This window comes from Octopus bimaculoides, chromosome 7, assembly GCF_001194135.2.
Source record: "Octopus bimaculoides isolate UCB-OBI-ISO-001 chromosome 7, ASM119413v2, whole genome shotgun sequence".
NCBI lineage: Eukaryota > Metazoa > Mollusca > Cephalopoda > Octopoda > Octopodidae > Octopus > Octopus bimaculoides.
In genome coordinates, this window is record NC_068987.1 from 29,777,323 (window position 1) to 29,782,168 (window position 4,846).

At 38.8% G+C, this 4,846-nt stretch overlaps 1 long non-coding RNA gene across 1 annotated transcript in view; it reads right to left on the reverse strand.

Moving 5' to 3' along the window:
* Positions 1-3,470: 3,470 nt before the first annotated feature.
* Positions 3,471-4,846, reverse strand: part of LOC106871798 (uncharacterized) — an 18,516-nt gene continuing 17,140 nt past the window's right edge. Inside the window, exon 3 of the long non-coding RNA XR_001409698.2 lies at positions 3,471-4,332. This is a non-coding gene — a long non-coding RNA (uncharacterized LOC106871798). The remainder of the gene's footprint in view (positions 4,333-4,846) is intronic.

Below are 4,846 nucleotides of genomic sequence, written 5' to 3' on the forward strand. Positions count from 1 at the left end.
GGGGGTGTATGTGTCTGTGTCTGTGTGCGTGTGTGTGTGTGTGTGTGTGTGTGTGTAGAAGGTTTTTTGTTATGGCCAGTAAGAGTGATCATTGGTTTGGCACCTATAAAGTGGTTTATAGGTGCGAAACCGCGGTCACTTTCTGACTGGCTATAACAAACACCCTTCTAAATGAGTGTGTGCGAAAGTGTGTGTGTGTCTGTGTGTGTGTGTGTGTGCGAAATAGATTTTAAAGAAATCTATATTGAGAGGGCGGTAAACCGTTCTCCTTAAAGAAAAATACATTTTTGTTACACTCTCTACTTTTGTCTTTTTGTTAACAATACAAGTTTGACCTGGTTTTTAATTTCTTACAATTTGTATTTATTTTGCTTGTTGTTCATGTATCATTTTCTTTCATTTTTCTTTTGTTTGTTTTCAAAGAAAAAGATTATTTATACCATCTCTTCACAGTTCACTGACTGTAACTATATGTATTAGATCTGTGTGTATGTATATATATATCACCTTCTCTCAATCTTCTACTAATGTTCTATTAAATTCACTGACAATGATCTGCTTTCTGCATGAATATTAAACAGATACAGTCATGAATGACACTCGTACTTCGTGTCAGCATTTTTCAAATGTAACCTGTTGTAAATGGTGTAGAAGGTTAATTTTTGTTTTTTTCTGGGCCGTTGGCATAATACGACGCCTAACTTAAAGCATCACTTGAGGTACTTTTAGTGAAGATTACTCTGTTGCTAGCAATGAAACCAGGCTCTTGACTTGGTTTCCGTGACATCTCGACACACAGTATTCCTTTGAAGTTGCCCCATGATACCAAAAATCTCAACCGCACATAAATAGATTCCACTTTGTCACTTACCTTTCTCATCTGGATATCAGCAACAAAACTTTCAGCCCAAAGACTCTTTTACTCCTCTCAGATACATTTACTGCTCCAACGTCCTCCAAACACTTCGAACCGCTAACAACTCTTCGACCTAGTATCGTCTCAAGGCATGGCCACGCTGTGCAGTTTGCCCGGAAGCCTCACATATCTATGGGCCCAATTTTGATTTACGAGGGGTACTGAAAAGATCCTGGCTTTAAGGGTGTCATGAAAGGCCGGGTTAGAGGCCCAACCTTCCGTGTTCTCTTACAGGGCTCAGAAAAACTGCAGAACCGCTGCAATAAGTGTGGGAATCTGAGAGGGGCATATGTTGAACAAAATCATAATTAACCGATCCTCCTGTATTTTCTTTTACCCAAGCTAGAAACTTTACAGGACCCCTTTGTATATATGCTGTGGATAAGTATCAATAAATAAATACAATAGGGCTCAGTGCACTGATTTGCCCGGGTCTTTAAGCCTGCTCTGCTTTAATTGTATTCCTTCCTGTATCTTCCTCACATCACATCTCTCCGAAGTCATGTGAGGTCGAGATGCTATAGACCCACGTGTGCTGAGGCTGGAGATAATGGAGTGGAAAGAAGAGAAGATATCTAATTATTGTGAGAATGTAAATAAAGGAGGGTCAAACATAAAAATGACGCTGTCAGAGGAGGAAAAAAGAAAAATGGAAAGCAAGACGGTAATATTCAGAACATTTTCGAATGAAAATAGGAGAATAGAACACTCGCCGCAGGAAGATATAGAGGAAATACTGGTGGTGAACATGGGGGAAAAGATAACGTTTTTTTACAAGAGGAAGACGATATGGAACTATAGTAGTAACCTTTCTTTCAGAAGAGGAGGCGAAAAAATCCTGTAACATGATGTTAATGGGAGTAAAATGGACGTTGATGCCGAACTGTTGGAGCAAAAGAATCGTCAGAGTCAAGGTGAGAAGAATCCCACCGTCGATAGACCCAGAATGGGTAATAGCCTCAACTTTTAATTCTGAGCTGAGGAAGAATGGAGAAAACCTGAAGATTGGCATAGTAAGCAGAACACAACAATTGAATTTCTGGGGTTATGGCATTGAAATAGTCTGTGCAGTAAGCCCAAAATATTACGATGAAATGGCGGAAACTTTGGAATTATCAAACGGTGAAAAATTGGAAATAATGTTGGAGGGAAGACCCCCAAAATGTTACAGATGCGGTGAAAGAGGACACCTGAGAAGGAAATGCCCTAGAGGAGCAGTAGAAATGGTGGAAGAGAGTGTTCAGGAAGATATGGTGGTGGAAAATAAGCAGAAACAAAAAATAGAATATGATGGGAATTTCGCGAAGGTAAAACCCAGGAAATGAGAGAGAAGAAAGTCACCGACGATAGTGGAAGTAAAGAAGTGTAAAGAAATGGAAGAAGAAACTCAACCCATGACGAGAAACGGAGAAAATTTACCAGTGGAAGTACCAGCAAAGGAATTAAAAGGACAGTCAGACCAGAAACAAGGCCACCCAGAATTACGGAAACCTATAAACATAGACACACAGACGAAACACGTAGAGTTACAGTCAAACGAACACAGACACACACATATATAAACACAGAGACTTGGAGACGAAAATACAAGAACACACAAAACAGCAGGAAATAGAAACAAAAAGAAACAACATGAAAAACACGAACAAAAAGAAAATTATAATTAGATAGGACACCCCAACGTAAAAGATTGTAAAAGTGAAAGACATTGGGAGAGACAGAAAAGGTAAGTCGAAATAATTTTGTAAATACTGTAACTGGAGAAAATGTTTAGTTGAACTTTTAAGGAAAAAAAGGAAAAATAAGTAAAGTTTGTAAAGGTTGAATGAACAGGTTTCCAAAATGTTTTTTTTTTTTTTTTCAAAAGGGAAGAAAATAAGAAGTAAATTCTGCATGAACAATTGGTTAAAAGGTGTGTAAATTGTAAGGCAAAAGCGAAAAGGGAAGTCGTGGTTTCGCCTCGGAGCGAGGCTAGAGTTTGTCTAAAAGTTTAAGTGAAAAAGAATCCACGATTTCATCTCGCAGCGGCAGTGAGAGGGCCGTCTCATTTGCATTGTATTTTATTCATTATACATTCATCTTCCTATGTTTTATGTTCTCGCATGTCTTTGTGTGTCCCCTCTGTAATTAGACCTTGTGCATGTAATAAAGAATCAATCTCTCCGAAGTCATCGTCCTCGATAACTTCATTGCTCACAGCTCTTCCTGTCACTCACATTCATCCTACGAGCAAAATCTATCCATCTACGACGGAGGCATAAAATGAGGGAAGGAAGTCATAACAGCTGTATATATTGAGAAATGTGTAAATAGGCTTCATAGATTACTGGCTGATGTCTTAGAGAAATTACATTATTGTTGGTGATATAGCATTCTGTTACAGCTATATGACGTGTTTGCACCTAAGTGACATGTGATGACGATTCACTCCCGAACTGAAATAGGATCCCAGTCTCTGTATCCTGAATGTGGACCGCTCCTAACGAGTGCAGACCGCTTCTAACGAAAGCCAGGCCTCTCTACGACCACTACATAAAAAGTATTAAGAAAAATATATTTGCGTATACATTTATTTTAGTTGTTCACACTATTTTACGCTTATTTATACTCTTATACATTCAAGGTTTACAAATTTCCTTTTTTAAATTATGAATCATATTCCTTTCGATAATATCAATATGATTACAAAACTTCTTTGTAGACGATATTTCCTGTTTGGTCGACACTAATTTTCAAATTACTGGAGTCCGTTGCTATACTCATACCGACGTATAACTGGCCGTGTGTAAACATCGGAGTGGGTAAAAATACACTTACACGACCTGAAGTATGGCCCTGTGCCTTGTTTACTGTGAATGAGAATGCTAGTTTTATAGGAAACTGCCTGCGTCTTAATTGGAACGGAAACTGGTTATCGGTTGTACAAGGGGTATCTGCGAAATGAACAGGCGTTTACCATTGTGTGTGCCAGTCGCAATCACTGCTTCGATAACAATGGAATTTAGTTCTGTTACTGAGTCTCTTGTTCCATTGCAGAGACCATTGACAGGATCGAAATTCCCAAGGAACATTATCGGACAGTTCTTTTTCAATTTGATTTTATGAACTGGTAATCCCGATGGATTTAAGTTGTTCAAGAAATCCTGTGGATACTGGTGGCAGTTTTCGTCATCCATTGTATCCGAACAACAGTACTCTCGGCTTTCCCCAGGGAAGTTGCTAATGTGTTCATTCACACTGTTTACCACTTCATTGGTTGAGGCAATGATAGCTCGCGAACACAGACATAATGCGTTTTTGTAGACTTTTTCTGTTCGACATGTCTGTATTCACTGTCAGATTCTGTTATGTTTTATAGCGGCAGCTTCCCTGTTAGTCCTATCAAGTCTTGATTTCTGTTTCCAGGTCATAATCGCCTGGAACGAAGGAAATTTCAATAAAGTATTACACAGCTTTATGCATACAATCGTTATTGACAAAGTTCGTAGTTAGTCATACACCGATAAAAGATGAGCAAAAGCCATCACAATCATTCCTTAATAAAGTTATCCTAAACTAAAATTTTCGTATGTGGCGTAATTCAGTGGAGAAGTAAATTGACTTACTTCCCTTCGCTTCTTTTATTAATTATATCCCCCTTAAATTTTATTTACATTTTTCCCTGACCGGCCTACAGACACTCCAAACACTCCAAACACCTTGAATACTTTCTCATGTCCAAGCCCAACGTTTACTATTACTCTTTCTGGATTTATCGGGTCATCAACCGTTACCTTGTCTCGACTACTAGAAACATTTTGGATGTAGTCATTCGCAAACACGCTCCAAATTCTAGTCCATAGACATGCTGTCTTCTCTCTCTCTTTCTCACCCCCTTTCTCTCTCTCTCTCTCTCTCTCTCTCTCTCTCTCTCTCTCTCTCTCTCTCTCT